Raw genomic sequence first — 13,410 nt, forward strand, 5'->3', positions numbered from 1 at the left:
TCCTCATCATTGCTACCTCTTGCATGTTTGTTAGGAAGAGAGCCAAGGAGCAAGTAGGCAGTGACATCTACTCTTCCTCCTCCTCACTACCAAGGCCAGAGTAAGAGGCAGGTGAACAAGCAGGTTACAATGCAGAGGGGAAGAGCAAGTCCAGTGGCCCCTGCTGGGATGTGGCCCCTGGCAGGTGTCCAACCTTGCCTACTCTTGATGCTGACACTTCTGGGAGAGTGTGGGATTTCAACTCCATTATCCTGACATTACACTAAGGCAGGATCTACACTATTGCTTTAAAATGGTTTATAACAGTAGTGACAACTGTTATAATATGGAGTAGGACACACTCCATATCCAGTTTTCAAAGCATTTTCAAAGCATCATATCCTGCTTGGTGGAGATCTGGCCTAAGACTGATGGCATAGTGGAACTATAGAACTGTTCTATCCAAGGCCCAGATGCAAGACTGACCAAGTCCTATTTTCATTTAGCAGATCAGCATTGTTAAGTTTGCCATGAAAGAACCATCTTCTTTCTATGTTGTCTCTGGGGGGTCAGGTCATGATGGTCTATAACTGCTTTCAGCCAAAAAGATATACTACATTCCTTCCCTGTCAACATGGGTTAGAGGGGGAGCAGGTAGATCACCCATTTCTCTCTCCCCTACATACTTTTAAATTTGAATGCCTGAAGAGGACTCAGGATTTTGTTATTTCTTTTCAGAGAGAACTGATCTTGCTGCTTCTGCTCCTCTTCCATTACCAGCTCTTCAAATGCCAGTTCCCTCTGCCACCTTTTCTACGTTTTTTCACTGGTTTTGTTTGATGAATTGGCTAAAGTACTGTTCTCTTTGAATCCTTCTACTTGTTCCCTTGATCCTATTCCTTCTAATCTCTTAGGGCATGGCTAGACCAGGGGTTGGAGGGGGATGATCTCACAATATGATGGTCACGAGATCCTCCCCCTCAGTCGCGCTTGCCATTTTTTAAAAAAAAACACGGGACCTGGAGTTCACAAGCGCTCCACTGAAAAAGTGAGTAAAAAAAGAAGAAGCCCCACCCCACTCCCCCCCACCCCCAGTGGGCACGGAGTGCTTGAAGAGCTCTCTGCCCTGTGCATGCTTCCCACTCACGAGTAGTTACTCACAAGGAGCCAGGAAGAAACCAGGATGGCTGCCCACATGTCCCATGGTCTCAGGACAATCCTGAGACCACAGGAAAACCCAGAATTAAAGCCGTCCCAGCTATCCCAGGGCAAGGGAGGGATCATTCCTCCCTGCTCCCGGGATCCCCTGTGTGTCATGTGGACGCACAGGGATGATCCCGGGGCGATCCCCGGGATAAGCCCTTGTCTAGACATGCCCAGAGTCAGTGTTATTCCTGTTATTCTCCCTTCTTTGCTTTATATTGTCTTCTGGTCCATTTCCCTCTGCATATAAATGTTCCACATTCCCCAAAAGCCTTTGCTTGAGGCAGTTAACAGATTACTAATGATCTTCTTATAGTCAAGTCTAAAGCTCTCTATTCTGTTCTTATTCTTTTTTGAGTTTTCTGCAGCCTTTGACACATCATGAACTTTTGAGGGATTCCCTTCATGACCTTGGATTCTGTGACTCTGGGCTCATCTAGACCAAGCAGGATATTCCACTATGAAAGTGGTATAAAAAAGGCAGGAGCCACACTACTGCTTTATAGCGGTATTGAAGTGCACTGACAACTGTTGGGGCCCACTGACACATCCCATATACCATTTTCATACCGCTTTCATAGTGTTATATCCTGCTTGATGTAGATGTGTCCTGGGCCCCAACAGTTGTCAGTACACTTCAGTAGCACTATAAAGCAGTAGTATGGCTCCTTCCTTTTATATACCACTCTCATAGTGGAACATCCTGCTTGGTCTAGATGAGCCCTCTGTCTTTAACTGCTTCGTTACCTACCTGTTAGGTTGGTGATTTAACATGTTTGCTAATTGTTGTACTTCATCTTCCTTTCCCCTTTCAGTTGGGGTTCTGCAGGGTTCAGTTTTGGGCCCGTTCTTGTTCTCTCTCTATATGCTGCCTTTGGGTAATCTTATTCAATCTCATGGGGCTCATCTACCACAGGATCTACACTACTGCGCACTGCAGGATCTACACTACTGCGTTATAGTGGTACTGAAGTGCACTGACAACTGTTGGGCCCATGACACATCTACACCAAGCAGGATATAACATGATGAAAGTGGTATGAAAGTAGTATATGGTATGTGTCATGGGCCCCAACAGTTGTCAGTGCACTTCAATACCGCTATATTTATTTATTACATTTCTATACCGCCCAATAGCCGGAGCCATAGTAGTGTGGCTCCTGCCTTTTATATACCTCTTTTATACCACTTTCATAGTGGAATATCTGCTTGGTGTAGATGAGCCCATGGTCTACAATATAATTTGTATGCTGATGATACACTATTATATCTCTCATCTGTGTTCCGATCTTGCTTTGCTCAAAAAGGAACAAATTTTTTTTTCCCCACCCATCTCTAGCAGGGAGAGAAATGGATAGGAAATTTGTCACATTGCTTCTCTAAGGGTGCAATCCTATGCATGGCTGGCTGGGGAGTGCTGGCAGTTGTAGCAATTTTTTCTGTCTGAACATGTAAGCTTATGAGTATCCACTGCAGAGTGGGAGGCAAAGTGGAGGTTCTGCATTTCAGCTAGACAGACTTTTTTTTAGGGGTGTGCACGGACCCCCCCTCCACTTCTCTTCCAGATCCGCAATTTGCGGATCGGCCCGCTTTGCTCCACCCCCGCTCCACCTATGTCTGCTCCGCTCCGCTGCGGAGCTCGAGTTCCGGATCGGAGCTCCGTTTCTCCCCCCCCCCCATAGGCTTGCATTAAGCTAAAAAAGTATACAACTTTTTTCTGTTAAAGTTAGAAACCTCAAGTTTGGGACCATGACACCTCATGGATGTATACACACGCACACCAAGACTCAAGGCAATCCCATCATCCGCTGATTTTTGGGGAATTTATGAAAATCGGGCACCCCATTCACACCCCTTTCGATAGCTCCGTCAATTTGCACGTTAAAAAACTCAAACTCATCACCATGATAGCTTATCCAGGGATACACACGCACGGCCGGACTCAAGGCAGTCCCATCATCCCCTGATTTTTGGGTAATTTATGAAAATCGGGCACCCCATTCACACCCCTTTCAATAGCTCTGTCAATTTGCACGTTAAAAACCTCAAAACTCACCACCATGATAGCTTATCCAGGGATACACATGCACGGCAAGGCTCAAGGCAGTCCCATCATCCCCTGATTTTTGGGGAATTTATGAAAATCAGGCACCCCATTCACACCCCTTTCGATAGCTCCGTCAATTTACACGTTAAAAACCTCAAACTCACCACCATGATAGCTTATCCAGGGATACACACGCATGGCAAGACTCGAGATAGTCCCATTATCCCCTGATTTTTGGGGAATTTATGAAAGTCAGGCACCCCATTCACACCCCTTTCGATAGCTCCGTCAATTTGCACGTTAAAAACCTCAAACTCGCCACCATGATAGCTTATCCAGGGATACACACGCATGGCAAGACTCGAGGCAGTCCCATCATCCCCTGATTTTTGGGGAATTTATGAAAATCGGGCACCCCATTTGCAGAAATGGACTGTTCTCTGACATTTGGACAGATAAAATAAAGGGAAGTGGGCACACTCACAGATGCCATCTAGACCCACAATCATGCCAAGGTACAAGGCAATCCCATCATCCCCTGATTTTTGGCGGAGCTTAAACCTGCAGACAGCTCAATGGGGCCATTTCAAAGGAAATCCCAACATGCCATGAATTGGGGAGTAGAGAGATCAACCTAAATATGAATCTACTTCCACACTTGAAAAATGGATTTGGAACTTCCAAAAGTCTAATTGAGTGCAGGAAGGACTTCTCCCCTGAGTCAAAGCCAGACACACACAACATCCCTGCGAGGTGGGCAGGGGAGGAGGGAGGGAAGGCAGGCAGGCAGCAGACATTTCTGGGGGCATAAGGAAGTGAGCCAAGGATAAGCCAGTAATGCATATAAAATGGAATAAATAAATAAATAAACAAAGGAGGGGTGGAATTAAAAGCAGTAGTGTTTCTGAATAAACAACAAGAAGAACTTTTTAAAAAAGGCTATATCTGTCTTTTACCAGTAAGGGGGGGCTGGACATGCCCAAAGGGGGAATCATCAGCAATTTGACTGGTCCTGTCTAGGTATCAGTCTTTTAAGAAGCAGACGCTCACTTCAACTCATGATAGGCATTGCTCCACTGAGTTACTCTTTTGGAGGGCTCTGATGGCCCTCCAAGTACAGGAGAGTGAGGGCACGTCCACATGCCCTAGGGGAACTCATCCCCTTGCACCACATGTATTCAGTTGTTCCCCAAAGTTAGGGTGGGTAGCACTGCTGTGTGTCTGTTAGTATGATTTCAGGTTGTGTTTGTGCATTTGGTGGAGCTACTGTTTTAAAAAATATCACTGGGAAAAGTCGGTTCAGAGTAGAAAGAGAAGTTTCCCAGAATCCCAAGTTACCCGTTTTGCCTATCCCGTCCTCCAACTTTGGGATCATGTGATCATGACCGGGAGTTGACTCTGCCCCTCAGCAATCGAAAAGGTAATCTTTTCCCCACCTTTACCCTACTTTTAAAAAAATTCTAGCAAGCGAACCGCACCACACAGAGGGCTGAGAGTAGGCTCAAAATGACCCCCGGCCATGACTCTCTAAGCACAAGAATTTTCAGAAAGATAGCTTCAAAAACAACACAGTTATCCCCTTTTCTTTTCCGCAATGCAATCCTATGGGCGAAATGTTTCAAAATGGCGATCGGAGCGGTCCGCGGAAAGAGGATCGCTCCGAAAATGGGCGCTTCTCTTCGCCTTGCTTCTAGGGGTCCGCGGTCCGCTTCTACTCCGCCTCTGGGCAAGGCGGAGCAGGCCAATTCGCTTCTGATTCTCCGGTTCTAATCGGAGCGGAGCACATGCCTACTTTTTTTGCCCTTCTAGCTGAGGTGCCACAGAGTGAGAGGGAAGGAAGGAGGCCTCAGGATATGGCATAAACCAGACTCCCCCCTTTGCCTCCTCTCTGTTTGCCTTTACGAGCTCGGACAAGCAGTCCGCTCCATCCTAGCTACAGCAGGGACAATGAACTGCCAGGGAGCAAGGATTCCTGGGTCCAAGGTCAGACCACTATCTCTGACCTTGGATCCAGGAATCCAAAATATCATATTTCCCCCTCCCCCAGACCCTGTCTAGGGGCAATGGAATTGCTTCTATGCTCTTTGCTCTGTTCTTCACATTGAAGCACTGTGGGAAACTTTACATCTGAAAGCGCTTAAAACGAAACCTGTCAGTTTCCTTTCAGGAAAATGGGATTTTCCCAGTGTAAGCTCTCTCCCTTTTATTTTGAAATGCTTGAGGTTTTAATATTTTTGAGATTATTATTCCAGGGTACTTATCCTGTAGCATGAGTAGTATATTTAGATGTTTCTGCCTCCGTGTTCGGAAATGAAATCCTATCATTCTCACACAATCAAACTAAGATATTAAAGATATTATGTATATTAAAAGAACTTTAATAAGCATTTATATCAGGAAAGTCTCAGACATGCCTGAATTCAAAGCTGTAATTCTTATATGAACTTGTTATTTTTAAAATTTTATGAGCCATTGGTTTCCCTTCAAGAGTTGCTAAAGATCAATAGGTTTCTAGTAGAGCATTTATTTTATTACTCTTAACGACATTTCCTCTTTGTACTGTGCTGCTTTGTTTCCAGGGCTTGCATATAAGAAGTATATAAAAATTTAAAGTAGCACTCTGTCTTCTGGTGCCTTTCCATCCTTATTTAAAAAATGGGACACGAGCTAAAATGAAATCAAATGTATCATTAAACAGTAACATTAAAATGTCATCTACTGTTTGGAGCAGATGGGTCATAACTTATTTCATCATAACTTTCTTCAAGAAAACTTTTTTCCCCTTTTGTCTATACAACTTTGATAGTCTTTCTTGGTTTTTATTATGGAGCTGCATTCCATAAAGTTAAAATAGGGAACATCTCATATATGTACACCCAATTCACACTCCGCTTCCTTTGTGCAATGATGGGTGTATGACAACTGGCATGCCTTTGTGCACATATAGAAGATGCCTATTCACCAATGTCAGAACCAGCCCTTACAATCAGCATTTTAAGAAATTGCAAGTGTGAAGTGTGAAGAACATTCTATTTCATGAATAAGTATCCCATGCTTTGCTTGTTGTATATAATGGATGGGGAACTGACACACAAATGGGTGAAATGTGCATTAACGACAGGCAAACCCTCTTTGGCTAAATTTGGAATTGGTTCAGTATTTACAAACATTCTTGGCAAGTGTTAGGAAAAGCTGATCTCTTCCCAAAAGTTTTCTCTGATTCATAGTGTTAACACATTATACACAGTTGCTGTCATGCCTATGTACTTTATCCTATTGTCCCATGGGAATTGTAGTTCCGAGCACTGACCATGATGGAGTGCTACTTGGAAATTCAGCTGCCTCCACTATGCCAAAACAAACATATCTGGGAACAAAAGAGAGTTTAAGATACAGTCATGAAGTTCATAGCAAACAATAAGAATGATGGGCATTTTTTTTAAAAAAAAAAATCTTCTGCACATGTGCCTAGACAGAAGTAATATAAGGACAGAGTTCACAGACAGTCATACCAGAACACTGAATACTGGCTCAGCCATTAGCTCTGTTCCTTCCCTGACCCCCATGATTCAAGTGGATTGATCACCTTAAAACAAAATATTTTGAAGTGTCCATGAAAGTTCATGCATGTAGTCATTCATGTGTAACATTATTAACTGCCCAAATGGCTTTTCCCTTAAAGTGAAAATTTGCACTAGGAATTAGGTGTAGGAAAGTCTCTTGGTGACATCATGTGGGAAGCCAGTCAGTGTCAGGTATAGGTGGCTTCTGCTTCAAAATTGCAATATCTGTTCCTTCCACCCCCCAGGTCAGTTCTAGTTAGGAATAGATCTATTCTGATTGCCCACAGGGAACCCACAAATATTAGCTCTGCATTCATTGTGACGTGAAGCATATATTCTATTGGGTGGTTTTTAAAACAATGTAAGCACATGCATTATAGCCATGCTTGGGAGAAGAGGAACATTTTTGTCTTATATTGTCTGTGTCCTTGCAGTATCCAAATGGATTTATTTCTGCTGATGTGTTCCAGAGCAATATAGGATAAACTTTTGTTTGAACTTGAAAAGATCAAAGGACCAACTAATCAATAAAAGCCTGATTAATGGAAGAGACAAAAATCTAAACAGTGATAATCCGCCAAAATCCTTTTAGTCTTTTAAGATGTATGTAAACATTTCTCCAAGCAAAATCCTAATCTTTAATTTCTCTTGCCTTTGTAGTGTGCTGCTGTCTTTTGCTATTTTATTTATCAGTACCTGATGTGTGATAATTCTTAGTTGAAACAAAACATCTTGTGGCTATCCCTATGAAATTTCCAAGTTGTTGTCTCTCTGTTGTAATTGTATTGTATCTGACGTTATATGGTGCTATCTGGTTGTAATCATTAATTTTAATTTTGTTATTGTTATATTTAGAGTTGTGCAGAAATTTTCTACCACATTTTTTTGACCATTCTCATTCAGTTTGGTAGAAAAGAAATTGCTTTTTTTGTGGGGGGAATTCAATGGTGAAGAAATTTCAGAGAAATTCTCATGGGGTGAGATTGAGTTTCTTGTGCTTCGCTTACTTAGGGGATGGCTGAGGAGTGTGTGGAAGTCCTGTTTTGCATTGTACAGTCATCGCTTCAGCCTCCTCAGCTTCCCACACTTCAGGTTAAAGCTGAGTTGAAGACATCATAATGTAATTATGTTGGACTGGGAATTGGGAGATCTGGGTTCTAGCCCCACTCGGCCATGGAAACCCACTGGGTGACTTTGGGCCAGTCACATACTCTCAGCTCAACCCACCTCACAGGGTTGTTGCTGTGAGTATAACATGGAGAGGATGAAGGTTATGTACACTGCCTTGGGTTCCTTGGAGGAAAAAAGTTGAGATATATATGTAATAAATAAAATAATAATAATAATAATTCTTCGGCAACCTGGGAGGCTACAGAGCAATGGAGAGATATGTAATAGAAAGAATGCATGCATGCGCGCGCACACACACACACACACACACACATAAGAGAGAGAGAGAAAGAGAGACAGAGAGAGTGAGAAACAGAGAGAGACAGAGAGAGACAGAGACAGAGAGAGAGAGAGAGACAGACAGACAGACAGACAGACAGACAGACAGACAGAGACAGAGAGAGCATCCTCAGGCACCTAGCAATGAGTAGGTAAATACAAAAACATCAAAAAGAGAATTATAAAACACTTGGAGAATGAGGCAGAGCAATGGAAGCCTTCTTCAATGGAAGCCTTCTTCATTTACTGATAAAACTTTCAGTAAATTGGAGGATAGATTCTGGTACAGCACTAGCTCCACCTCTTACCTGGAGCTAGATGCAACATTTCCCCCCTCACACTTGCATTGCGGTGGATGCAAAATGGAGGCCAGGCTGCCAACCCATTGCTGCTCTTGCAGCACAAAGATCCCCAAAACCCTCAAAAGAAAGAAGCTGTACTACACTACCACCCCTGCCAATGGTGAGCCCTACCTGTAAGAAGCTGTTGAAAATTTGTCCCCTTGGAGAAACTCAATGAAAATGCCCCCCCCACACACACACATTTCTCTGTCCACAAATAGGGTGGAGAATTTTGAGAGACCATTTGTACATAGTTCTAGTTTTATTGTTTTTAACATTGTTTTGTCAGAAGACATGCCAGAACTTCTCAGCAGATGAGTTGATCTGAAAGTGTTAATTTAAGGTAGAACGTTTGAAAAAATCTATTGGATTCCCCTACTTTGTCCACACCATTTTGTGAACTAGTATCCATTTATTTTATTTTTATTTCAGTGATGGCTGGCTGAATTTAGTGCCGCTCTATTTTATTATTTATTTAGAATACTTTTAGATGCCCCCTCCACTCAATGAATGCTTGAGACAATGTACAGATAAAAATGATACATAAACTACAGAAAAGATAAGCAACTTCTTGTACAATAAAACCAGAGAGCAGCATTATTTTTACAAGCTTGATGGAGCCGTGTTATTTACACCAACTGTCTAAAGTAGGGGTGGACTGAAAGTACATCTCTGGATGTTTTGGGCATAAGTCCCAGTATTTCATGCTGGCAGGGGCTTCTGGGATTTGAAATTAAAAACATCTGGGGATTTACCTTCTGCCCATCCTTGGTCTAAGAGGCAATAAGGAGGAGGGTAGCCTAACTTTCCTGGGGAGGGAATTCTACAACTGGGATGTGGCTACACAAAAGGCCCTTTCTCAAGTACCCCCCAATCTCACCTCCCTAGGAAGTGGGACATGCAGCTGGGCCTCTGATGATGAACACAATTTTGGGGAAGGCTCATAGGTGGCTGAAAACTCAATCAGACCTACTTTCCCTCCCTCAAATTTGTGACCATCAGCAGGATGACTTACTCTCCCATCAGTTCTTACCCAACCATTTCATTGGGTTAAGTTAAACACCATGTGAGCAGACTTCCACTCATGCAAAAGGACTACCCCTTGATAGTCCTTTTGCATGAGTGTCCTGCTGCAGCTAACTGTGCATCCCCCAATATCTGCTCCAGAAGGTCCCCCAACTCCTGGGAGAAGGTTTAGGAGGCCTGCAAGAAGCTACAGAGAGGGGACAGGGGAAATCCATTCCTCCAGTTTACATTCCACTGATGGACAGCAAGCATTGGCTCCAACCTACAATTTATTTTTTGTTCTGAATTTTTATTGCATGGATGAGTTACATGCCCTCTCCACCAAGGTGGAGAGCACCCCTGCCTACCTTTTTATAGGAAGTTCTAGATGATCAACTATTCCCCCTTCCATTATGTGGAAAAAGGTAGATATGGCTGGATCAAGAGCTTAGGTATATAATACACTGAGGACATTTTCTGTTTATGTGGAATAGAACTTCGATATTTCTGGGCTTTGGAAGTGAAAAAAGCAGCAGTTAGGGTTCTACCCAGAAGACAATCAGAACTGATTGATGGAGAACTGTGATGTTACTCGTCTATGTATAATGAACTTGTGATTATGGTTATGTATTCCTGTTATATGTCTACATTTTGGTGTGAGAATGTTTCTAGTGTGATAATGGGGGTGAGTGGCAGGAAGACTGGTGAGTTTGCATATATGAAGGTGTGAAGTGTGTGTGCTATATAAACTGTGCTGTGTGAGAAAGGGATAGGGATGAGATTGGTTTTAGATCAGACAGAGGGTGGGGAGAGAGACGGGATTTGATGTGAGACCTACACTTTGTGTCAAATCATTACAAATGTGGAATAAAGAGCAGGAAATAACACTATGAAAGTAGTATATGGAATGTGGATTGTGCCTCAACAGTTATCAGTGCACTTCAATCCTGCTATAAAACAGTAGTGTAGATCTAGCCAGAGATGTAGTGAAGGCCTGTGGTGATTGGTAGTGATTGATTGAGAGAGTGTTTTGGAGTATGGTGGATGAGAGAACCTATATTGATAGAGTCATTTAAGAGTTACTTGTTTAATATTCAACTATGTCTTTTTGTAATCAACAAAACTTACTTTGTTTATAAAATCCTGCACATTCTGCTCTCGACTACATAAGAAGGAGGTAATGAAGGGAACATTACAAGGCTATAGAATAAAGTCTGTGTGTCCTCACAGCTCAAGGTCAGGGCAAAAAAGGGTTGGGTCTGAGCTGAAAGGTCTTGGTGGCAGCAAAACCCGGTGTCTGTGAGAGAAGGTGGTTCCTGCTGGTGGTGAGAAAGGCCTTGGAGAAGGGGAATTCTCAGTGTTAGAAGGGCAGGAGTGCCACAAGAATCAGTGTAAAAAGGATTCCCACAAACCATCACTGTTGAGGTGGCATGACATGGCATCTGATTGGTTTTTCTTTCAAAGATCACATATTTCCACACCCAAGACTTCTATCCTAAAGCCTTTCCAGAGCAGCTAACAATTAAAACCATCAGTTTAAAACAACAAATCATCACATTAAGACATCCTCACAGCAGAACATCAGCAGGATTGGCAGCTGTTAAAACTACATGAAACCCCACCAATTATGTCCAGAATACAGCTGGAAGCCAGCACAGATCCTAGAATAGTGAAATCAGAAAATGCCACAGTAACATCTCCACCACAAATCTATTCATGCCCAAGTCATCCAAAATGCAAAAAAGAACATTCTCAAAAATGGATGCTGAACCTGTTCAAAATGTTTAAGAGAAAATGTTCTTGGGTAGGACAATCCTACCTGCAGTTGTGGAGAGCTCCAAGACTTCTAGACTCCCGCTGGTGCAAGACCAGCAGGGTGGGAGAAAGGGATGAGCAACATTTCCACCCTTTTCTTCCTCCCTGTAGCTAAGTGTCTCATTTACAGCCAATTTCCTACCCATTGAAAGTGATAGGGCTGGCCTAGATCATCAGCTGGTTTGGGGACCAGGGGAGCTGTAGATTCTATGGAACACCCTAGACATATGGCCTGTGGACAACCCCTGGCATACCTCCTTTAACCTCTTCCCAACATCAAAATTATGACGTCAGAAAGGAGTTGTCATGGAAGTTTTCATGGCTGTTGGGTGGGAGTGGAATCTGAGTTTGGATCTTGCCCTTCATGGGTGGACTTTTTTTTTTTTTCCCTTGGATGGAAGGAATCCAACAAATCCTATATCCCATGGGACATCCTCTCCAGCACCATGGGATTGAAGTCTAAGGCTTCCTTCAGCTGCCTATGATAGTGTTGTCTAATATAATCTTTTTAGGAAACACTTAAATGCTCAAACCTAGTCTGAATAGATATACATTAGAAAGGGATAATGGGAAGATCTCTCCCCCCCCCTTTTGCCAATGGCCAGCCTATCAAGTTTCAAACAGTTTGAACTGTAAAGAACATTTTGATTACACACTGTATAGAGAAATAAATTTAATACATTTAACATGTGACCTTCCTGGAAACAAACTACAAGTGGAAGTCAACACCTTTTTGTTTACGTGAGCTGCTGTTTTATTAGTATTCTCTCCAAGACAGAGGAAGGGCACAGTCACATGTATCAGCTTGGTTCCCTGTGATAATTACATAGAATAATTGGAATTTTTAATCTGAAGTCTGATTCCCCCCCCCCAACAAACATATAAAAATCCTTTTTTGCGGCTCATAAGAGGCTGTTCCTTAATTATGCACCTAGGGAGAGGGGGAGATTTCCCCCCTGGAAAGAACAGTTGCACTTTTAAAGAAAAGGTATTTTGTGCTCTTTGAACCTGAGCATGAAAAGGGCTTTTGTTAAAGGGTGCATTCTTTACTGGAGCTGCAGGGCATCCATATTACCTTCACAAAAACAAATTATTCACATTTTTATCGTTGGTTTCCATGAGTCTGGCAAAAAAAAAGAAAAAGAGAGAGAGATAAAAATAAAATAAAAATCACCGCGTTGTGAGCCTATAATTGTGAGAAAAGGGCATGACTCTTGACATCAATAGAATCTACCTGTTTTTCTGACATCCAGAGTGGCAAACACCTCTTACAAATGGCATGTCACTTGTAGAAGAAACCTTGGTGATGTGTCTGATTGTAACGCCTTGGTCATCTGGTTCTCTTTCCTCAAAGGTAGGGTGACCATATGAAAAGGAGGACAGGGAACCTGTACCTTTTACAGTTGCATAAAAAAGGGAATTTCAGCAGGTGTCACTTGTATGCATGCAGCATCTGGTGAAATCCCCTTTTCATCACAACAGTTAAAGCTGCAGGGGCTGCCCTCTTTTGTATCTGGTCATACTAGGCAGGGCTCCTGCAGCTTTAACTGTTGTGATGAAAAGGGAATTTCACCAGGTGCTGCATGCATACAAATGACACCTGCTGAAATTCCTCTTTCAATATAACTGTTAAAGATATAAGAGCTCTGTCCTCCTTTTCATATGGTCTCCCTACTCAAAGGGAAATAATTAAGGATCAGGCACTTGAGCTCTAATATGGTGCATTGGTTCTACCCAAGATCACTAAACGTGCAATCTCGTATGCCTTTTCCAGCATGCTCCAGCCAGCAAAAGCAAGCAGATGACATTTGGTGCACCATGCTGCCAGTCTCTGCCTCTTCTCCTAAAATGGTTCATTTTCTTGAAGGCTTGTTGAGTTGCTCTACCTTATGCAAGTTTAGACAGGAAAAAAAAGCCCTACAACTCCCACAGGCTGGGAGCTATAGGACTTCTTTTCTATCTAAATAAGCATAAGAATGTGTCCTTAATCTGGACAGCACAATGTGCT

The sequence above is a fragment of the Elgaria multicarinata genome, chromosome 9, assembly GCF_023053635.1.
Source record: "Elgaria multicarinata webbii isolate HBS135686 ecotype San Diego chromosome 9, rElgMul1.1.pri, whole genome shotgun sequence".
NCBI classification, from domain to species: Eukaryota; Metazoa; Chordata; class Lepidosauria; order Squamata; family Anguidae; genus Elgaria; species Elgaria multicarinata.